Raw genomic sequence first — 24,750 nt, 5'->3', positions numbered from 1 at the left:
TGATCCTTAAGTCATCAGGCCCAGAAGAGGTTACTGTCTCTAAAAGTTACCAGGGCATATCTCTTCTCATCTGCATTCCTTGGAAGTACAGTGTTAAGACATTCAAGAAATATTTTTAAACTGGTGGTGTTTTATTGATGATCAGTGTTAAACTGATAATTTTTTTAAACTGATTGGTGATAATGGTATTCAAGAAGGCTTTTTTGTAATTCCCAAACTGCAAGGCTGTTTATAATGTAAGACACTCAAGCCCTTTATCATTTTTAATTATTGTTAAATTTATCCCTTAGAGACCCACCTAAAGAAGGCTAAGCTCTGGAAAAGGAGCTGCATTTCTTTTTCTCTTCTACTTCTTTGACATTCACAGATCACTGTGGTATTTAGCAGAATCCATCCAAGGCTTTCAAGTCTTAATTTCCAGCAAAATACTTGCTTATGTAACATGCTTCAAGTCAGGCTATAAGTTATCTTGCCTCTGCATCTGGGGTGAGTGAACGTTCATCTATCAGCATAGAGTTAGACCTGTGTGTTTTCACCTCTGCCATGAGTTAGAGGAAAACCCTATTTCTGAGCTTTAGGAGGTTTTGCCTATGAATTAATACTTCCTAAAGTATGACATAGGGAATTATTACTTTTAAAATAGTTTGAAGAGTATGAACCAAGAAATAAGTCATAGTTGGTCAAGCCAAGGAGGTGAAAATAGATGTAGATAGATAGTCAGACAGGCAGACAGATAGATAAGATAGTTGATAGATATATATAGTTTGTATACTTTGAGACCCACGATGCTATAAATTATTGAAGAAATGATTGATTTGGCAGAGCTGCTTCTAACATTGGGGGAACTATCCCTCATCTCATATAGGCACCATTCCAAAGTGACTCTCACCTGTGCCTGAGTTGGCCATCCTACTATCTTTCTTATTTGCCAACTCAGTCAGTGCCTACCTTGATCTCCTAAAGGCCACATTTGTTAAGCAAATGTCTCAGAAGCTTATAAATGTTAACTGCAACAGGTTTCTCCTGAACCTCCCAAGGATAAACTGAATAGACAGACCAGCATAGCTAAAACAGGACTGTCTATGAATCTGCTTGGGCTGTCAAAAGAAAGAGAATTGTGCAGGAAGTAAAAGAGTCAATGAGACAAATTAAAGGAAATGAAGAATTCTGGTGTAGACTGAACTGACAAACTCAAGAATAAAATGATAAAAACCTTTAATCACACCAGAAAGTCTATAAAACTATGTAAGTACAAGAACTAGAAAACATTAGTAATAAAACTTTTCCTGTTATAATGATGAACTACCAAAACTTTAGAAAAGTCAGATCTATCATATAGCATATCTGTATTGAATGCTCATCTTGAAAACTAATTGGAAGCTTCATGAAGAAGCTTAGTACAGAAAGAATGATCTTTTAAATGAGTCAGATTGTATCAAATATGGAAAGCTCTTGGACCCTTGTAATTACTATGGGAACATGCTTGGGCTCATCCTTGAGACACAAAGAACAGATGAGCCATCCTACTGGAGGCCAACTTAGATCAGACAGCTAGTTGGCCAACTACTGTGTGAGCTCTTGATGAACCCAGAAAAATCACACAGCAGAGCCCAGCCAAGATCAGCAGAATCACCCAGCCAACCACAGCTCAGTTTCTCCATGAAAAATATCTCTTATAGGGTGGGAGCAAGGGCCAAGTTAGAAGACCTGTGGGAAGGTTAGCGCGGTTGACTCTACTAAGAGCCCTAAACTGCTGATCATCACCCAGAGCGACACACAGGTATTATGTGCCTTCTGAGGTGATACAGCAGGGAGTACACAACACGACTTAGGAAGCGGTCTTCCCAACCAATAGAAAGTTCTCTGACCAAGCATCCAGATCTAACTACAAATTTACAAGAAATACAGGGGACAGAAAACATGTTAGACAATAAAAAGAAGGTGCAGTGAGCAAAATCTAGACCATGGAAAATGTGGAACAAAATACTTTGTTTCTTCAACAATTGAAGGGTAAGAAAAAAAATTAGTTCACAAGTCAACTGTAGAAAACACACTTATGAGACAATCAGGGGAATTTTAACAATAACCAGATATTTAATAATAATAAGCCTCCTGTGATAAATCATAATGGAAAAGAATATGAAAAATAATATATGTCTAACTGAATCACTTTATTGTACAGCAGAAATTAACACAGCGTTGTAAATCAAATATACTTCAACAAAATTTTTTAAAAACCCAATAAGGTATTTCTGAGAAATTTTTTAAATATAATAATGGTATTGTGGTTACTTCTTTTTTAAAGTCTTCCTGGGAATACATACTGAAATATTTATGGATGAAAAGATATAATATTTGGATGTGCTCCAAAATAATTCAGTTGGGATTCGGCATGGGTGAGTAGGGGATAAACAAAACAACACTGTGCATAAGTTGATAATTGCTGAAGTTGGGTGATAAATACATGAGGGATCATTTCTCTCTACCTTTGTATATATCTGAATGTTTCCATTTTGAGAAAATGTTTTACAAGTATGAAAGAATATCATTTACAAGCAACATATGACAGAAAAATGTTGGTAGATACTGCTCTTGCTCATGATTGACAATTAAGCCCTTCTATTGCAAAACATCCCTTTCCTTTGCAGACGCTCATTCCTCTGGGAACCCCCAATGGCATTATTAATGCAAAGATCTCCCCAGGCTAGAGACTGGCTGCAACCAACTTAAGAAAGAAATGAAGGTTTGGTAGAGACACATATGTGTCATATGTGCCGTATGTGTTTTAGTGCATGTGCACTGAATGACCACCTTTGTTAATTAGCCAGATTTTAAATTAATTTAAAATAAAATCAAGTTCATAGCAAAAAAATCCAAGTAGCACAAAAGATGGGGGAAAGATAAAAAGTAAAAGTCTCCCTCTCAACACCCAATCTCACTCCCAGAGGTGCAGACCACCTAATTAACACATTTTTGAATGTCCTTCCAGAAATATTTAATGCATAGTCATGTGTGTGTGTGTGTGTGTGTGTGTGTGTGTGTGTATGGAAATGTTATTTCTAAGAAATATTTGATTAAGCACAAGAATGATCTGACTTTTGGTGAATTTTATTATAAAACTTTCTTAGTGAGTATATAATACATCTTTATTTTGCAGCAACACTTTAATACAAAGCTGTATATTCATACAACTTAATCATAATCTTGTCACGTGATTTTCCGTATCATCCTAATATAGTTATTTATATTTGTATTGATCGTTTGAAAATATAGCTGAATTTTTCACCCTCATATAAAAGAGATACATCAAAATGAAAACAAATTAATGGCTTATTTATCATTGTTTCTTTAAACCCTTTGAGTTGAAAATGTTTAGATGGATTTTTCCTTTGGGGCTATTATGGTGCTGACTCTCATCAAAAAAGTTATACAAAATTTTAGTGCATTAAAAGAACAATATATTTGTCTCTTTGCTTGTTCTTAAGTCATCTGCCTCAATTGGGAGTAAAAATGGTTATATTGTAGATATAGGCAAAAACCTTGTGAGAGTTATACTACCACTCTGTAAACTTTTAAAGTTTATTTCTTAAAATTGTAAGGTGGGTAGCAATAAACAAAAATGTTTCATCCTTTAAAAAATTTTAATCCACCAATTTTCCACCCAACCATCTAACAGTTGTACTTCAGATGCCTCCCAATTGAACTCACCTTCAAGTTCTTTTCTTTCCTATTAACTCTTTTACAGCATTTCAAGATTCCCCTCAGGCTTGAGCTACTCATTACTATACTATTTTTTAATATTGCCACTATTGGCACATGCTCGTTTTGTTTATGCTCTTCCTCTGATCACTGATTTTCCAAAGTAATGAAAAAGAAAGAGGAGTTCCCATTCGTGGCGCAGCGGAAACAAATCCAATTAGGAACCATGAGGTTGCGGGTTTGATCCCTGGCCTTGCTCAGTGGGTTAAGGATCTAGCGTTGCTGTGAGCTGTGGTGTAGGTCACAGACGTGGCTCGGATCTGGTATTGCTGTGGCTGTGGTGTAGGCTGGCAGCTGTAGCTCCGATTGACCCCTAGCCTGTGAACCTCCATGTGCCGCGGGTGCAGCCCTAAAAAGCCAAAAAAAAAAAAGAAAAGAAAGAGTACCACTTACATTGGTCACATGCAGGGCTGGCTTCATGGTTGTATGGCCTGGGCAGTCACACAAGACGCCACATGCAGAAGGGCCCCTCACTTGATTTAATGCTCTGTCACTGCATTGAAATTCATAATCATTTTCTTTGAACTTGTGTTTTATAAGTGAAGTCCAAAGGCACAATATAGCACGGCATGAGCAGATATGCACAATATGTGGGTGCCCCTCATTTCTTGTCACCCCATTTGCATTGAGCATTCCCAAGCGAGCACAGAATTCCAGGGGCCCCGGCAGGGCAGTCAGCACGACTCAAAGCAAGTGCAGGGTAAGCATTTCATGGAAGCCTTTGGCCTCCCTGGAGTGTTGAGAGAATGTGCATGTATCAAAAAGTGAAATAAAAAAAATGCTGAGGTCATTGATTTTTTGTGTGGTTTTTTTTTGTTTTTTTCCATTTTTTTTATTACTCAAATGAATTTATCACATCTGTAGTTGTATAATGATCATAACAATCTGATTTCACAGGGTTTCCATTGTTTTGCAGCATTTCCAGTGATGTAGTAAGAACAAACTACACATGCACATAGTGTCTACACAATACAAATTGTGTCATTTTGGTGATCCCGCATGCAAATCAAATATTTACATTTAAAACCAGAATTCCACCATAAAAACATGAACGATGAAAATCATGCCAGTAATTTTAAACGTCTAATTTTTCTTTCCTTGGAGCAGAGTTAAATAACAAATAAAAAACAGTATGACCAAGTCAAGAGAGAGGCAAGAGAAGAAAGAAAAAAGTTTTATATTTTAGTACCTTTAATGGCATTTTTTTCCCGATTTTTGAACAAAGGGCCCCCACGTTTTTGTTTTGCACCAGGCCTCAAAAACCCTGTAACCAGCCCCAGCTACATGTTCTTTGTCTGCCCGGGGAATCATCCTGCAGGAAGCATCTGTCTTCCATTCTGAAGTCATTAGTTCACTCTCACAGCTGAGGTCTGGCTGGAGAAAGGACATCTTTATTTTGGCAAATGGGCAGAACTGGCAAACAGAAGTAGCAAAAGGAATAATCACGTGTCCTCAAATCTAGTATGGTAAAATGCTTAAGCTCTTCTAGATTAGGTTTTCTTTGCTTCCTTGCAGTTTACAGCTGTGGATTTTTCACACTGAAGAGCAGTTGTCAAATAAATATTTTTCCTTCATCACTTCTTTGCAAAAGCTCAGGACTTCCCAGTGCCCTCTTACTGTGAGTTTTCTTTTCTCAGAACTACTGAAAATGACCCAAGACTAAGCAAGAGCTGTGCTGTTCATTTTTACTGCGTGCCTTTCTGTCAATGTCTCTGATGAACCATCTTCAGCGTATTTCAGCAAATATGTATGGAGAGCTGGCTCTGTGAGAGCTGCTGTGCTAGGCAAGGCACTTAGTCACACCAAGTGGGACAGAAAGATTCCCCAGCCTCAAGTGATTTCCACGTAAAAGTCCTCCAGAGGAAACAAGGGAGGCCTGAATGTGGTGGTGACAGGGATCTGGTGGTTCAGAGGGAACATTCTTTGGGGTTCTCCCCAACCCCCTGCACACAAAGGAAGGAGCTCTATTTTTTGAGGTACATAAATCAATCCTTCATAACAAGTTACACACATTAAATGAACTCAGAGGACCTCCGGTTAAATATACTATTGCTTCGGAAAATGGCAAGAAAGGACGGAAATGGACTCATTTAGGAGGGACAAATACTCCCTTGACAAAAAACTGGTATCCTTTAGAGTTGAGATTTCAGTTTCTCTGATTTGGAAATCTGCGTCTAGAAATGATGCCTAGGAGAACCTGTCCGAAATAAAATTCCCCAAGTCCCAAATCTGTAATTCAGAGGAACTCCACTGACAGTGATCAAAATCATTCCTCAAGTTGTGACAGGGCTGCTGTTACACTCCTGGAGACCCTTTATCTCGAAGTCTCTGAAGTCTTTATTGTCAACATTCACTCACTCCTTTTCATTCTCAGCACCTACATTGAGAGTCATAGCATGTGATGTGCTTCCAGTATCAGGCTCTTGAGAGATCCACAGCAGTTCTATTTTTTAAATGTTCCCGAAAATGTCTTAACATATATTTTAAATTATTTGTTTAATGTCGGGTGGCAGAAAGTCTTTGGGACTTGTTTTCATTAAATCCTCGTGGATCACTTTAGCCTCAACGGTCCCCAGTTACTTCATACTTATCTACTCCTCTACATCTATCCTTTGCTTCTTCCTTGCAATAGCTTTTGATTTTAGCTGGGTATGTGGCCACCTGGTAAAATACATTTCCCAGCTTCCCTAGCAGCTAGGTATGGTCATATGACTAAGTTTTATCTAACATGATATAAGTAAGATATATGTATATAATATCCTTCTTTCCTGTTGGCTGGAATGCAAATGTGACCACTGGAGCTTTAGCAGCCACTTTGGGCCAGGAGATGGAACACTAGAAAGAGGAAAAGAGAAAGACAGATCCTGAATCCCTGGTGACTTCAAGGACTGCTTGTACAGAAGTAGAAATCTAGAAATATTTTTACATGGCAAGAAATAAAGCTCCATTTTGTTAAAGCCACTATCATTTGGGGTTTCTGTCATTGGGGAAGATCTAATCCTAACTGAAACATTTTCTTATAGATTCCTGATTTATTTTATCTTAGGTGAATTCAGTCTTAATACTTTTACTTTTTTTCTGTACCTTGAAAATTATTATCCCTTCTGAAAGAGATTCCTTAAGGAAAGTTATGCCTTTCACAGCTCTAATTAATTCATCCTAGTTATAAAAAAGATTTCAACAGCAAAATTGCTGTGAATGTTAAAGTAATAGCTGCAAATATCAGTTATTGGCTTTCTGCCACATTCCAATTCTGCTAAAGTAGGCAATATTTTAATTCTACCGAAAGCATTTTCCTCTAATCCCATCACTAGGTTGGTTTCTGATCCTATCCATTTCACCAACTTCCACATTTCAACATTTAATTAGGAAAAAAAAAAAAAAAAAAAGGAACAGGACATCCGGGTTCCCCCTCAAACCTAATGGAAGCATGATTTCCCTTCCTATATAGACGCTGAGAGAGCATTTCCTGTGGTAGCCACTGAAGTTGTTGCTGGAATGGGAAAGTTAGGAGATGCCAAAGTTGTAAGCGAGAAGACAACTGGAGCACTTCCAATCTGAAGGGCAGGGTGAGAACCAGATGGATATTGAACAATATGGATATATGAGTCATAATGGAGAAAATCTCACTGGGTTGGGGGAGCACCAGACTGGTTCTAGAAGAGCAGTTTCGGCTTTAGTCCAGCAGCAGAGTAAACAGCAGAGGATCCCTTTACCTAGTTCCCAGAAGACACAGTGACAGATGAAGTCCCAGTGGATTCAAAATTTAAAAAAAAGTCTAATCCAGAAGACCTGAAGAGGCATTCTTCCAAAGAAGACAATACAGATGGCCAGCAGGCACATGAAAAAATGGTCAACATTACTATTCATCAGTAAAATGCAAATCAAAACCATGAAACATCACCTCATACCTGTCAGAGTAGCTATCATCAAAAAGACCACAAATAACAAATGTTGGCCAGAGGTGGATAAAAGAGAACCCTTGTACACTCTTGATGGGAATGTAAATGGTGCAGCCACTGTGGAAAACAATATGGAAGTTCCTCAAAAACTTAAAAATAAAACTATCATATGGTCCAGCAATTCCACTCCTGGGTATAAACCCAAAGAAAACAAAAATACTAATTCAAAAAGATAATGTGCCCCAATATTCATAGCAGCATTATTTAAACTAGCCGAGGTATGGAAGCAACGCAAGTGTCCATCAACAGATGAATGGATAAAGAAGATGTGTGTGTGTGTGTGTGTGTGTGTGTGTGTGTGTGTGTGTGTGTGTGTGTTCCTTTGTGTGGATGCCATTCCACACAGTGGAATATTATTCAGCCACAAAAAAGGAATTAAATTTTGCCATCTGCAAAAAACATGATGGATCTTGAAGGCATTACAGTTAAGTGAAATAATTCAGACAGAGAAAGAAAAATATCATAGGATCTCACTTATATGTGAAATCCAAAAAAAGAAAAAAACATTGGTAGAAAAGAGATAATATTTGTGAAGGGAAATTGAAAGAAGGTGTTCAAAAGGTACAAACTTCCAATTATAAAGAAGTACTAGGGGTGTAACACCACAGTGACTGTAGCAAACACAGCTGGATGTTATACAGAAAATTTAAGAGAGTAAATCCTGAGTTCTCATCGCAAGGAGAAAAAATTCTTTTCCTTTATTCTTTTCTTCTTTCTTTTCTTTTTATTGTGTTTATTTAAGATGGATGCTGAATCTATTATGCTAATCACTTCACAATATTTGTAAATATAACCATCACTCTGTACACCTCATACAGTGAAATATGTCAATTATTTCTCTGTAAAACTGGAAAGAAAGAAATAAATACATGATAAAGCCTAAGATCATGAGTAAATTACTACAGGTATAAGATGGACATGCTGGCAGGTTAAAGTAACAATCTTAAAGAAAAATCATAACTGGTTATGATGAATGAAAATTAAGTTGCATAAGTGGGAAACTACATAAAAACAAAATTTTGAAGAAATGCATGAATGTGATTATAACCGTAATTGATTTAACCCTTTAATTTGACCTAAATGGAAGGAGTGGTGTTAATACCAAATGATAGTGACCAATGTAAGGGCTACTTGTCTATTTTAAACCACTCAGTTTCCTTGCAAAAAAGCGTTTCTATCATGCAAATCCTGATGCATTTAACAGATTCATTTGAATTCAAAGTTTAAACATACCAAGAATATTGGAAATTAAATTAATATTTGAAACAAACCATTCCCAAACAATCTTAGAATATATTAGTTTGAATAACTGGGTTTTAGTTTCTAAAGGAGCAATAGTAAAATATATCAAGCTGTGGCAATAAATATCCAGAATTTAGCAAGAGGACTAAAGTGATAGGTAGGAACTGAACACCAGTGAGCCTCAGATAGAGTCTTCCCTTTGCCTGTGGCTTACAATGAAATGGTTTGGAAAAGGGCTTATTATCCCTGAGAAAAGAAACTGGTTTAGCCACAGAGCTTGCTGTTCCTTCCTCTTTTTCTTTTCTCTTCACAATGGGCTGGGGAGACTTATCAGTGAGATGAGTGCCTGTACCTCCAGGAAGACGACCGAGGATGGGGGAGCTGGCCCCATCCAGTAGACACCTGAGAGAGCTAGTCTGATTTGACGGCTGTCCCAGAATATCCAGAGAGAGAGCTGAGCAAGCATCAGTTTCCAGCCTGATCTCCTTCTTTGCCTCCAGGCCAGATCTGATGCCTTTGACAACAAAGCATACAGAGTAACAAACTTTGAACTATTGGCAGGAAAGGTATAAAACAAACCTTTTACTGAATGTCACTATGTACCTGGTACTTGATGGATACAAAACATATCTGCCTTCTGCTTACAATAACTTGGCAGAACAAGGAACAAACATGCGTAATTACCTTTTCGAGTATTTGTATCCTCTACTAGACTGTGGGCAGGAGAGACTATATGCATCATATTCACAGCTGCCCATTATAGCCCAGTCTCTGCCCACTCAATAAATACTTAAATCAATGAATGAACATACACCATCAAAATAACAACAAAAGGTAGCCTCTGCATAGTCAGGTACCAAAGTGAGGGGTGGAGAATTAAAGCTTGAAGCAGTTAGAGAAAGCAGAGAGCTAAATGCCACTCAATGGGTTTGAAGGTTAGAATTGGACCTTCTCATTTCAGACAGAATAAAAGAAGCTCTCCTGGCTGGCTAGAGCCTGGCAGCTTTCGGGTCCTCTGTCCTATCAAAGGTAGAAAGTATTCCCAAGAGAGGGCAGAAGCAGCAACTCCAATGTCAAAGCTGTTGACCTCATGTGGGACAGCAGTGGTATTGTGGTAGGGGTTCATGGGATAATCTCTTCTCTAGAGTCCAAAGACCTCTAAAAAAAGACTTTCTTTGGTCACTAGACTGTCCCTTCAAGTACCCAAAGCCTGAAAGCCTTAGATATAAAGCTTGATTATAATACTGTAATTTAGGTGCCAATGATAGGTTTGCGATGGAGGATTTGGCTGCCTTTCAGCTCTGTGACATTTTTTTTTTTTTTTAAGAGCCACACCTGAGGCATATGGAAATTCCCAGGCTAGGGGTCAAATCAGAGCTGTAGCTGCCAGCCTACACCACAGCCACAGCCACAGCAACATGGGATCTGAGCCATATCTGCGACCTATACTGCAGCTCACAGCAATGCTGGATCCTTAACCCGCTGAGCGAGGCCAGAGATCAAACCTTCATTTTCATGGCTATTCATCAGGTTGTTTCCACTGAGCTACAACAGGAACTCCTAGCTCTATGACTTTTAAGAATTAGTAGTAGCCTGGACAGCACAGCCCAGGTTTCCTGGCCACTCAAGATAGGAGTCTGTACCCAGAGGAGGGACCTAATGGCCATCTCTCCAGAATGGTCCAGGACACCACTCAGTCCAGGCCTCTCTTCTTGACCTGAAGATACTCCACTGGTTGACTTTCTTGAGGACTTATTGGCATAACTCCACTCCACCTTCCTTTTCCGTCAGCATGTGCCAAACCCAGACTGGAGTGGTAGGAAGCCAGATCCCTAGGTCGCCTAGGCTAGGTCATCTCTTTCTCCCCCAAAGTTCTGGTTAGTAGCAATAAAGCTTGTGTATCAGTTTGAACCTGAGCAGAAAACTGAAAATATGGGATAATTTGAGGAGATTTTGGTAAAAGAATTATTTACAAATATGATTATTTACAAGTATGATCAGGGTATAGGGAATCAACAAGGAATAGGAGGATGGTACCCTGGGGCTGTTTTCACCGTGGAATAACAAGGGCATAGAGAAGTTGTTGGATCCTGAAGACTGAGAGGTTGTGCTCGGAGGGATGCCAGACAGGAGCCAGGACACAGGCAGCCAGATGACATCCCTCAGGGAGGAAACCAGAAGGATAATACCTTCCTCCCTCCAATCTCTGTGGCCAAAACTGATAGGAAGTTGAAGGGCAAGGGAGCCCTTTATTTCAACCTCTGGGTGTCATTCTGATGCAGGGAGCATGACGGAGAAGGATAGGCAGGGATCTCAGGGGCAAAGGGCAGCTCTCCGGCACAGTCCTGCTCTGTCCATCCTCCATGAATCTGTGCCTGAGGAAAGACCCACTCATTCCAAGTGAAAAAGGACCCCCTTCTAAAACTAGTCCTTAGTCAGTGAGCCACAAGCAAATGGGGTCATGGGATTGGGAGCCTAAATTCTAATCATACTTCTGCCAATGGCTGTGTGATAATGGGCAAAGTAAGCCTCTCTAGACTGAGGCTTAGTCACTCTTCACAGTCTCATGAGTGTATTGCGGGGATATCTGCAGGAATTGATTATATGTTGATCCCCTCTTTTTCTATCATTTCTTTTCTTAATAGCTTAAAAACTGGGAGCTTCCCTGGTTCTCTTTCTACAGATTTCTTCAAAATCTCTCTCTCTTCCTTTCATCTATCTCTCTATCTCATTGTTTTATATTCTTTCTCACTGCACTTCATCTTATACTAAAATCTGCCTTGTGATGGGCTGTGAATACTGTTGTGGTTTAATTCCATATTCATTGTATCTATTGCTGAGCTCAAGTAAAAAGGCGATCCTTTAAGTTTAAAGAGAATCACCCCCTATGGCACCTTATACAATCCTGATACTATCACAACTTGTCCGAAATACAAATATGGTTTAAAATCGCCTTACAGTAAGTATATGACAGAAGCAGTAGAATGCCAGAAGCCAAGTATTCAAAGAACAGCTGGTTCTACAAGTTTGTGACAATGATAATGATGATGATGATAAATAATATGTTTACATACGTATATATGTTTACCTATTATTAAATAAATTATGGGTATTTACTATGTACCAGGCACCATACTAAGTACTGTATACATATAATTTCATACCAATTATTATTAGGTCTTATTATGTGTAATAGGTACATGAGATTTAGTGAAGTTGTAAAATATCACTCAGATTCAGGACTCAAACCCAGGTCTCTCTCATTCGATGAGCCATGCTCTTAGACATTCTACAATATTTTTGAATTTCAAAGAGGCTACATGATTCAAACCCTCTAATTCCATAATCACACCTATAAAAAATTTCCCAATCCAAAAGAATGGTAATACTGATCTGGAAATGGATGGTAGTGGTGGTTGCATGACAATGCGAATGTACTTAATGCCACCGAACTATACACTTTAAACTCGTTAATTGTAAATTTTATGTTACGTATATGCTACCACAACAACAAAAAACTTTTAAGTATTCAACAAGAAAAAAGAAAGCAGTATTTCAAACTAAAAAAAAAGGGGATGGAGGAGGGTGGATTGGGAATTTGGGGTTAATAGATGCAAACTATTGCCTTTGGAATGAATTAGCAATGAGATCCTGCTGTACAGCACTGAGAACTATATCTGGTCACTTATGATAGAGCATGATAATGTGAGGAAAAAGAATGTATACATATATGGGTAACTGGGTCACCTTGCTGTACAGTAGAAAATTGACAGAACACTGTAAACCAGCTATAATGGAAAAAATAAAAATCGTTATAAATGAAAAAAAGGGGTTTTTATAATATGTTGCTTTAAATGTTTGTGTTACAAAATTAAAGACAAAATTAAATATTACAAATATACATTACCTATTTTGTTTCCAGATATAAAATGGTATATTCAAATTAGCTGAAAACTTTTAGTCTATCTTCTTAATGGGGAAATGGAATATTTCTTAAGTTTGATGTTGCCATGTATTTGGGCATGGCAATTTTCAAGCCCAAATCAATAGCCATCTAAATTAATACTTAATGAGGAGAGAAACACAAAGATTGCTTTGGACATGAAGTGACTCAGAAATTTTACCATCCATAAGCCACTGAGGACTATCTGAGGAGTTACTCTAGCAAATTAAGGACTGCACAGAGGAAGAGAATGAAATGGGGAAAATTTAAGTGGCTAGAGGAAAAAAGAAGATGATTGTTGCTATGTTATTTTCAACTGCAAATAAAAGAGGAAGTAATCAGCATGCCCAAAGAGAATGAGGAAATCAGCTAAATTATTGTACTTCCACTTGAGAGAATATCATGCTGCCATTAAAAATTATAAGTACAAAGACTTTTATAGCAATGTGGAAATACTTATGACTTTATGTTAAATAAAAAATAAGATGCAGAATTTTATTCCTATTATGCTTATGAACAATATAAATATATGTGTACATATATATGCAGGTTGAAATAAAACATTAAAGCCATAGTTTAGATTGAGTGGTAGAATTATGAGTGATTCATTCTCCCCTCTACTCTCCAAACTTTCTGTACTGCCATTTCATCATTGTATTGGTTATCTATTGTTGTAGAACAAGATACTTCAATATTTAGAGGCTTAGGACAACAAGCATTTATTTTCCCACAGTTTTTGTGGGTCAAGAATCTAGGTCTGCCAGATGCCTCAGCCTCAAGGACAACAGTCGGCTCAAGGCTTGACCAAGAAAAGATCCACTTCCAAGACAGTCAGGTGGTTGTCATAGGATTCAGTTCCTCTGAGGTTGTTGCATTTGAGATAGGCTGGGACCTGGGACCCTCTCCCAGAGTGTTTACACTTGCACCTGGACAAATGCCTCCCCTCGCAACAGAATACAAAGAAACCATACAGGATGAAAAATTACTGCACGCATGCACATTTGTGGCAGGTAGGAACAATAAGATACAAAAGGCCACAAATCAACTGCATTTCTGAGATGCCCAGAGCAAAAGCAGAGTCATGCACATGACCCCTATACTCTGCAACACCAAGGGGGTAGGCAGATCACCTGAGTCACCCCTCTAGCCTCACCTCCCTGACCTTCACTCCATTTAAGGAAACAGCCCACCGCCCTGGGAGGGCGAGCAAAGGCACCTGTTTCTTGTTTCCACTCCTTCACGCTGCGGTAATAAATGGGTCCAAATAAAGCCTTGCCTGAATTCCTCCTCTGGCCTCTTATCAATTTCTATTGATTAAAGAGTCAAAGGACCCATGTTGGTATCACTTTGAGGGTCTGGATTCCAACTCCCTGGTTGTCGCTCCAGGCCTACCTCAGTTTCTCATCACGTGGCTGCTCACAGGTAGCTCAAAACCTGGCAGCTCATTTTCACCAGGGCAAACATTGGGAAGGCAAGCATGATGGAAGCCCAAGTCTTTGCATACATAGCCTAATCTCAAAATTGAAATCTCATCACCTTTGTCACATTCTGTGGGTTGGAAGCAAGTCACTCTTTTCAGCCCTCAGTCAAGGAATGGAAGGTCACTGTGGCCATCTTTTTTTTTTTTCCCCAGCCTTTTTTTTTTTTTGCTTTTTAGGTTAGGGCTGCACCCACAGCATATGGAGGTTCCCAGGCTAAGGGTCTAATCAGAGCTACAGCTGCCAGCCTACACCACAGCCACAGCAATACCAGATCCTTAACCCACTGAGTGAGTTCAGGGATCAAACCCACAACCTCTTGGTTCCTAGTCGGATTCCTTTCCACTACCCCACAACAGGAACTCCACTGTGGCCATCTTAAAGGATGCCAGAACAGCGGTCATTAAAATCTAAGGCCTATGATGGAGTTCCTGTCTTGGTGCAGCAGAAACGAATCCAACTAGGAACCATGGTGTTGCGGGTTTGATCCCCAGCCTCACTCAAGTGGGTTAAAGATCCAGCGTTGCCGTGAGCTGTGGTGTAGGTCGCAGACGTGGCTCAGATCTGGTATTGCTGTGGCTGTGGCGTAGGCTGGTAGCTACAGCTCTGATTCAATCCCTAGCCTGGGGACCTCCATATGCTGCTGGTGCGACTATAAAAAGACAAAAAACAAAAAAACAAAAAAACCAAGGCATATGAAATAAGTGCAATTATTTTCTTTTTATTATCCAGCACTTCTAAAATTGATGGGTGACTCATTTATTCTTGAGGACTAGGATTCAGTGGCGTCTTTCAGCACCACTATCAGCAGGAGTAGCAGCTGTTTACTGTTTGAAACCATGAGGTGAACCCCAGTTTACTGTTTGAAATATGACGTGAAACCTCCCCCCGGCCCTGGCAGGGCTCCGAACTTTGGTTTAGCTGTGACTGTCACTAGTCTGGGAACTCCTCCAGCTTGGCAAGGCTCATTTACAATTTGTGATTCAAAAATAGTTGCTCCCGGAGTTACTGTTGTGGCTCAGTGGTAATGAACATGACTAGTATCCATGAGGACACAGGTTGGATCCTTGGCCTCACTGAGTGGGTTAGGGATATGGCGTTGCCACAAGTTGTGGCATAGGTTGCAGATGCAGCTCAGATCCTGCTTTGCTGTGGCTGTGGCATAGGCCAGAGGCTGCAGCTCCAATTCGACCTCTAGCCTGGGAACTTCCATATGCCACAGCTATGGCTCTAAAAAACAAACAAAAAATGTGGCTCCCAAACCTCCAACCAGATGATAGATGTCTCCATCTGAGAAGGATTTTTATTTTACCCTTCTGAACAAGGGACATGTGTTGCCTTTTGTTGTTGTTGTTTGTTTGTGTTTGAGGAGGAGGTTTTATTCAGCCTGTGGTAGGCAAAGATGTCTATGTCCACATTTCCGGAAGCTGTGACTACGTCATGTTACAGAGCAAAGAAGAATTCAGGTTACGGATGGAGTTAAGGTCGCTAGTCAACTGATCTTAAAACAAGGAGATCATCCCGGATTAACCAGTATTCACCTGGTTCCTTAAAAGTGGAAGCAGGAAGCAGAAGAAGAATCAGTGTCAGAATGATGTGATGTGACAAAGACTCACCTGGCAACTGCTGGCTTTGAAGATCTCGAACCAAGGAAATACAGTACCTCTGGAAGCTGGACAGGCCAGGACACAGGGTCTCCCCAGAGGCCTCTGGAAAGGAATTTAGCTCTGCCAATACCTTGATTTTAGGCCAGTGAGACCTCGAGCACTATAAGAGAAGAAATTTGGATTGTTTTAAACCACCCAATTTGTGCTAATTTGCTAATTGTTACAGAAAACAAATACAAGCCACGAGCCAAACAACAAATTGCTAAAGGATAGCTTTTTCAGTGCCATTTAGATTGAATGGTTGTTTTACTAGGAAGAACTCCACGGAGATATAAGGATTCTTTGGGGCCTGGCTTCTAGGACTACGGTGCAGGCAGTCTAAGCCTGCGATTGTAATCATTACAAGTGGTAGCAGAAACAGCAGTCTTAAATGTCTCATTGACTTATCACACTGAGTTGTGATGGTAACTTTCATCCACTGAAGAAATTGATTTCAGTTAGTGAAAAAATTGGAAAACCTAGGCTTGTGAATTCAATGGAAATGAATGGAAAAATAAAGACATTTAACTTCTAGTGCTACTCTGAAAGCATAAAGCCTGTGCTCAGCTTCAAGTCCAATAATTCAGAGACATTTTGATGGGTTTGTTTTGTTTTGTTTTGTTTAGGGCTGCACCTGCGGCACATGGAGGTTCCCAGGCTAGGGGTCCAATCAGAGCCACAGTTGCTAGCCTCCACCACAGCCACAGCAACACCAGATCCGAGCCACATCTTCGACCTACACCACAGCTCATGGCAATGCTGGCTCCTTAACCCACTGAGCGAGGCCAGGGATAGAACCCGAAATTTCATGGTTCCTAGTTGGATTCGTTTCCACTGCACCATGACGGGAACTCCTCAGAGACATTTTGACCAAGGCCAAAAAAAAAAAAAAAGCTCTTTACTGTCTGCCCATCTAAATCAGAGGGGCCTGGCATTTTAAACTTTGTCCTTCATTGGGGTAATGAGAAGAAATCCCATTAATGTATTCCAGAAAGATAAAGAGCCAGGTCCATCCTCCGGAGATGGGAACACATGATTCCAAACAATTTAGCCATTTTAAAACTAAGGCTGTGTTGTGCTGCACTGGTGAGTGTAAAAAGGTGAGCTCCTCTTACTTGAAAATTCCATGGGATTTTCTTTCCTTTACCACCCCCCTTTAAGAGCCTGTGAATGGGGCCTGGCAGATGACCATGGATGTTAAGAGGTAGATTCTTCCGATGATGCACTTACTGAGCTTCCATTAACACTTGTGGGAATTATGTGCAACTATCAGTGGGAGACTATATCCCTAATACTCTATGTTTAATTTCTTTCCAATTAACAGTTATGTTTAGCCAATCCCCAGCAGGATTTGTTGGTGGATTGCTGGCTCCCTAATGCAAGTTTCTTTTCCGTTAGCTGGGCTAATGCTAATGACCTGTTTTCACTTGGTGGTGCACTGTGATGATACACCCAGCGTCTACCTAAATGCGCTTGTGAATTAAATCTTGTCTGGGAAAGCTTGCTCATTAAACCTAGGGATTAGAAATTATATTGACCCAAGGAACAAGACTTGCTATATTTAGTCTGGGACCAGTGCCAAACCTGCACAGCCAGACCAAGAAATTAGGGGGGGCTGACATCATTTTCACTGCAGCATCTTATAAAACATCAAGGTTAGCAATTACATTACATCTTTTGAAAGTTACAAGTCCCGTGTTTTGAATTCTTTTAAATTTTTTGTTTGGAGCCTCAATTTCAGATCAGTGATATTCAGGGCTTGGGGGAAAGGAAGGGACTAGAGGGGAAAGAATTAGCCTTTAGCAAGGACCAACAGATATTTCCATTCCCATTCTGCAATGCAGAAAACAAACCACAAAGAGACCAGTAAAATAAATTACAAAAAAGTATGATCTAATTGGTAGCAGGATTAATAGTCCAGCCCATGCCTTCCTGACTCCATTCCCCCATGCCCTTTTCTTGCTACTATTCATCCCAGCTTCATATGAGAGGAGTGTGTATCTTTCATTTCAGTTGGAGAAGTAAGTGAAACCCTTCTAATAATGGAATGGGTTCAGAATCTCCCAAGAAAAGCTGAATAATAGCTTCTGACTCAAGCATCCATTCCTTTTTTTAGACAATCATTTTCCTCTTCTGCCTTTCCTTCCTAATAAAAGCACAAAAGAAATTAAACATTAAAACTCCAGGAGGAAAAAAGATCTCCAGGAGGGCACAGATTGTCATTTATCTTTGTATCTCTGGTGCCTTGTACATTACCTGACCCAGATTAGGTGCTTGTCACTGGCTTGTCAAAGGAAAGAAAGTGTGAATTAATGAGCCAATGAAGACCATTCTATTTATAAGGCCTATTAGACCTGCTGTTTCACGTTCAAATGTCGAAAAGCATTTTGTTATTATTTTAAGCCTGCTCTTTTGAACATGTTAAATATTGCAAATTTCCGAAGTGTGTTACTACAAACTAATTCTGGGCATGGAACTATTTTTCTCCCCTCTATACTCAGACACACATACACATATATACTTAGTACTATATTTTTATTGTGCTTCTAAAATGATTTGAAACAATATTCAGAGGTATAAAGACTCTGAGCTCCCAAGTAGCATTCTCTAAAAGGGCCTTTTAAAATTACATTAACTAAAAATAAATAATGTATTGGAGAAATAAAAAAAAAAATAAGCACTCTAAAAATGAGAGCATTGATAAGTCTGTCTAAAATGGGCAGGATTTATAAATTGTCCAATATAAAATAGTTTCAAAAACTTGGGTATATGTGGGATGCACAATTAACAAGAAATTAAGGAAAAAACAGTAGTTCATAGTTGAAATCTGGCTGCATTTGAAGCAGTGGTTATATAGCTATATCTACACAATCCCAGATGGCAGCCAAACTTTCCAAAATAATATGTACTGATGCTCTAAGAATTCTCCACAAAATGTACACCTGTTTCCCACATTATACTTTCCTTTAGAAGAAAACACGGCATCTTAAGTGTCTTTCCAGCAAAAAAGCAAAAAATTTTGGAATTTTTCTTACATAGCTTTCCATGAAATGCCTTGTTTCCAAGTGAAAAAAATTCTAATTGTAATTCATTATGTTTTGCTTCAGAAAAAAAAAATTCCAGAACTTGAAATAAAGTGAATAAAGTAGGATATTTCTTAAGAAAGACTTTAGTTCATATCCTTAAGAAGAGGTTTTTGGTTTTTGTTTTTGTTTTTGTTTTCCATAATACCACCTTTGGAGGATGTATTGATATAATGAAATTGTCAATACACATAGGTCATTCATAAGGTATGGATTGATACCTCATGGATTGATTACATGTTCTAATAGCCTGAAATCTAAATGAAGAGGTTTTCTAATAAGAAGGTAATAGTACTATAGAAATCCCTGTATAGCATAAAAATACATGTGGAGGTGTGTTGAAATGTGAATGAGACTAATTGATCATCTTATTGGAGAAACACTTATCTCCAGATGAAAAATGGCCACACTGTTGTTTGACATTTGGATTGTCGATGGCTTGACTAGAAGAAACCTTAGTCAGACACTCCAGAGACACGAGCAGTTCAAGAGAGCAGTTGCTTGCCAAAGGTCACTGATGGAATAATAGGGTTTTTTCTTCGCAATCTTAAGGAAGTCATCTGATGCTGCTTATATCCCAGTGAGAGGGGAATAAAATGATGGCCAAAAGCCATACTTTTATTAAAAATAATACCATTCATGTAACAACTAGTTTGGCAACTCCAAAATTTCTTTATAACAGAATCCCTAAATAACACACTTAAGCATAAAAATCTGTTCTTTGCTTATCTGATGTACATCAAAAGTAAAATACTGGACCGTCGTTCAGAAAACATAAGCTAAGGGGGGAGTTCCCGTCGTGGCGCAGTGGTTAACGAATCCGACTAGGAACCATGAGGTTGCGGATTCAGTCCCTGCCCTTGCTCAGTGGGTTAACGATCCGACGTTGCCATGAGCTGTGGTGTAGGTTACAGATGTGACTCGGATCCCCTGTTGTTGTGGCTCTGGCGTAGGCCAGTGGCTGTAGCTCCGATTGGACCCCTAGCCTGTGGACCCCTAGCCTGGGAACCTCCATATGCCGAGGGAGCGGCCCAAGAAATAGCTAAAAAAGACAAAAATAATAATAATAATAATAATAAGCTAAGAAAATATCTAATTTGCATCATTAATTATCTAGCTTTAAAATCACCCAAATGAATATAATTCTCAAGATAAGTTTAGATTCCATGTTTTTTAAATTTCCATAATAAAAAGAGATTCTAGTTAGGCTTAAAAAGTATGAAGAAAAGAAATTGTTTAAAAGAAATAAAGAAAAAGATCCAATGGGCCTCTCTTCTCTACTTTGGAGTTACATGGTTTTCAGATGGAAGCGTTGGTGGATCTTCTTAGTCATTCCAGGCACCTCTGCTAATTTAAGAATTTCCTTTCCCCGAAACTGCTCACATTGAGAATTTTCATTTTTTTAATTGTTTGGGATTTTAATACCCACATTAGCAAAACACAACTGAGTTATTTAACAGTGTGTTGGTAACAATGCTAAGGCTACTAGTGGACATGAAGCACTTCCAAACTTTGGACTCCTCACTCTTCGCCAAGGCAAAGATTTCACAAAACTGCACATTTTAACCAATGCAGTGCCACCCAAAAGGAGATACAAAACCTAGCGCCATGTTTGGGAAAGTTAAAATTTCTTCACTACCTCCCCACCTCAGAATTTTTGCACAGTGAAGTTCAACCTAAAACACACAGTGTGGGCAGTCTTGAAAGCAAACAAAAGTCAAAACAATGCAACATGAATAGACAAATACAAATGAATATGATGAATAATAATATGTGAATGCAATATGAATAATATGAAGCTTGAACTGTATGCAGGGAAAGGCAGTTCCATTCCCTTTTACCTTGATAAGAGTTGGCTGTACTTGAGCTTCAGTCTTCCTACCTTGACTCTCCTCCCACACAACAAAGGTACACTTCATCCTTGCCTGTCTTGGTCACTCTAGCAACAAAGGCTCTCCAAGCAGTACTGTCCCAATTCATGCTATCCCTGTAGGCTGTTCTGAAAATTATCTGCTGGTGCTTGTGTGTATCTAAAGTAACCATCAAACCTTTTTCTACCCACAGCCATGTGAAATAAACTTTGAGTTTTCATAGTTATCAACAGCTTCATTCTTTTTGACTAATGGCATTATTTATCCATAGGCTCTGACAAGTAGAGTACAGTTTGGGTAGAAATCAAAAGTTGCCTAGTAACCAAATCACTGTGAGATTTAAATTCTCACCAGGACTTTATTCATGGTGTCTAGGCCACCCTCAGACAGCTTGAAGAGCATGGAAGAAGCTCAAAAATAACATCTTACCTGTCCTCTTCAATCAGGAATCCCCACTTTTAAGTCCCAAAGAAAATCATATGAATCTTGAAATGCCCTTTCCCAGGTGACTACCAGCTTCATGAATTCAGTAAAATTAGCTTTTTGCCAATGCTATTTTTGCAAGATTCTCTGCAGATGAAGGTATCACTTGTAGCCAAGGATTGCCAAAACCTCCCTGCTTCTTAGGATTCATATAGGGGAGATACCACAGGATCCTCTCCCCAGAAACAGCCCTGAGTGCAGAGCTCCAACTACCCAGAAAACTGAAAGATTACTTGAAACCAACATGTCAGGAGGTGCCAAGCTGTATTGCTGATCAATAGAAAGATGGTAGCATCCAATCTTCTACCTAATTTTGAGGGCGGGTTGCATCCTAATCAAACCATTCAGGAGTTCCTGTCGTGGCTCAGAGGTTAACGAACCCAACTAGCATCCATGAGGACATGGGTTCAATCCCTGGCCTCGATCACCTTGCTGTGGCTCTGGTGTAGGCTGGTGGCTACAGCTCCGATTGGCCCCCTAGACTGGGAACCTCTATATGCTGTGGGTGAGGCCCTAGAAAGACAAAAAGACAAAACAAACAAACAAACAAAACATTCAAATGCTTGCACAGTTTTATCATTGTCACTTCTGAACCCTAAGCCTTAAGCTAAAAATGGTGAACTAAGGAGTTTCCATTTTGGTTCAGCAAATTCCCTGACTAGTATCCATAAGGATGGCCTCACTCATGGGCCTCACTGGCCTCACTCCTGGCCTCACTCATGGGTTAAGGAGCTGGTGTTGCAGCAAGCTGCGGCATAGTTCACAGATCTGGCTCGGATCTGGTATTGCTGTGGCTATGGCATAGGCCTCACTGCAGCTCCAGTTCAACCCCTAGCCTGGGGAACTTCCCTATGCCACAGGTGCAGCCATAAAAAGAAATGAATTAAATTTTTTAAAAATGGCACCAGGACTCCCAGAAGGCACCCTGTCCACCAGCATGACCTCTGTCTGTCATTAACTTCTGTGATGTTTGACTACTTCTCAGGAAGAAATCCATGCAAATAATTCCAAAACTCTCCTTCTCTCTTGCTCCTGTCTTCTACTTTTTAAGGATTGTAATTGTCACATTATCTAATATTCAAGTCAAGTACTCAGTGATGAGCATTTTGTTTCAGATTATCATGCAGCAGAATTAGGTGAAAATTCTGAACCTACTATTTCCCAGCTGTGTGATCCTAGGAAAATCATTTAACCTCTCCTGGCTTTTTAAACCTGTAGAATGGAGCTAAGGATTCCTGCCTTACTGGGTATGTTGTAAGGATTAAGTGATTATTAAGTAATTAAAATGCCATAGGCATATAGGCGATGTTAGACTCTTTTTAACAAAAATTCAAATTTATTTACATGGAAACTTGTAAATGGATGTGTTTTTGTTCAGCATTAAAGTGTCTCTTTTCACCATTTAACAAAAGGGGAATAACAAAGCTTGTTTAAAATTTGCATATTAAGTGCTGATTAAAAATGTTCACATATGTACAATATTACATTCTGTTTCTACTGTTAGCTTGATATTTAAAAAACATTTCATGTAATTATAGTCTTTATAGTATTCACTTTATGCATGCAAAATTTCCATAGAGTGATATATGATAATTATTTAGTTCTATTATTGGATATATAATTTGTTTCCAATTCTTCAATACTATCATCAATAATATTGTATGGAGAGGAAACTTTTTGCACTAGAGCTTTTTCTTTTCTTTTTTTTTTGGCCATCCCACAGCATATGGAGTTCCCCGGCTAGGCTACACCAACTGCTGCAGCAGCAACACTGGATGCTCAACCCACTGTGCCAGGCTGGAGATCGAACCTACATCCCAGTGCTCCAGAGACACCACTGATCTCCTTGCACCACAGAGAGAATTCCAAGAGCTTTTTCTAATGTGTTCCTTGTTTAACTTAGGCTGTTGTTCTAAAAATTGTACTACTAGATCAAAGAGTATGAACACATTTATGGTTTTGATCTGCTTTCATTTTAAGTGCAGGAAAAGAAGAAGCTATTGTGAGGTAGGGTTATCAGAGGTCTGAATATGGAGAATTGAAAACTGGGAAGAGACATACTTCAGGAAGCAAAAAAGTGCCTGAAAAAATAAACAGAAGCAAGTAAGAGCTTCATATGAATAAAAGACAAAAGGAAATGAACTAAAGTGAAGGCTTTTTTTTTTTTGGCAGTAGTGGAAAATCAGGCCAGATGAGTTAAGCACAGTCTCATTAGAGGCACCTTGAGAGGGAGAGAAAATGGTTAACTTTGCTACCATTTGCCTAGAACCCAGGACAGCAGCACAATCAAGATAGGGGTGGGGAGGTGATTCATGAAGAATCACTGGCAGCAGGTTTGAGGTTAAACTGGAGGGAAGGACACAGGAGTCATGGAAAAGAGCTGGAATCAAAGCTTCCCGTGTAATGTCAAAGGAGAACACAGAAAGGGCGTCCAAACCCTTGAAGAGAAAAATGAAAAAAGGGACAATTCGTGTATAACAATGAAGACACTTGTACCTCCCAAGTGTTCTCACCTGACGGACTGGAAGTGAAGTAGGTATCACTCACTACAGTGGTAGCAGTCGGGTGACTGCAAAAGGGAACCTTCAGGGCCCGGGGAGTAAATTGAGCAGGCGCACCGATTTAGAGTTGAGAGTAGGGTACTCAGGTGGAAAAGCCAAGTGTAGGCAGTTGAAAGCCCTGACACTCTCCAGGACTTTTAGTGGCTTAAGGTGGGTGCACCAAAAAAGAGGAGTTCATAGCAATGAGCCAAGGCCGTGGGCCAGGGCAACAAATAACTCTGACTTCTTACCCTGTAGCCTCCCAGGACCATGGCATGAGCATCGGAATTCATTCAGAAATCGCATCCTATGCTCTAGCTCCACGATCAAATACATGGTAAAACACAACTGTGGCAAAACATGGGGACCAAAAAAATAAAATGTGGAATTATTTCATTTAAGGTGGGTGCAAAACTGGCAATGCTGTTCTGGGCTCAACCCATTTTATTTGAGGGCCAACAATATATAGTTCGCAAATTATTAACTTCTACTTTTAGGGAGTACTTGTGTCAAAAGACTCTAAAATATATTGTAGAAACCCTGAAATTCAGAAAAATCTCTGAAGAGCCATAGGAATAGCTTTCGAGAAACTATACAATAGTGAAAATGCGGCAGGCCTTACACCTGAGAAGACTTGCAGATGGGCTCCAGTGTCCACACCAAACAGGCAGGATTCCAAATTCATCTTTTAACTATAGAAAATTCCACACGAAGATGCGAATAATCCCCTGAGTCATCCAGAA

This window comes from Sus scrofa, chromosome 15 (genome assembly GCF_054392235.1).
Source record: "Sus scrofa isolate SSC_HxYL_T2T_F1_AM1 chromosome 15, Sscrofa_HxYL_maternal_Yorkshire_Landrace_v2.0, whole genome shotgun sequence".
Classification (NCBI taxonomy): Eukaryota; Metazoa; Chordata; class Mammalia; order Artiodactyla; family Suidae; genus Sus; species Sus scrofa.
This window is presented reverse-complemented; position numbering follows the sequence as displayed.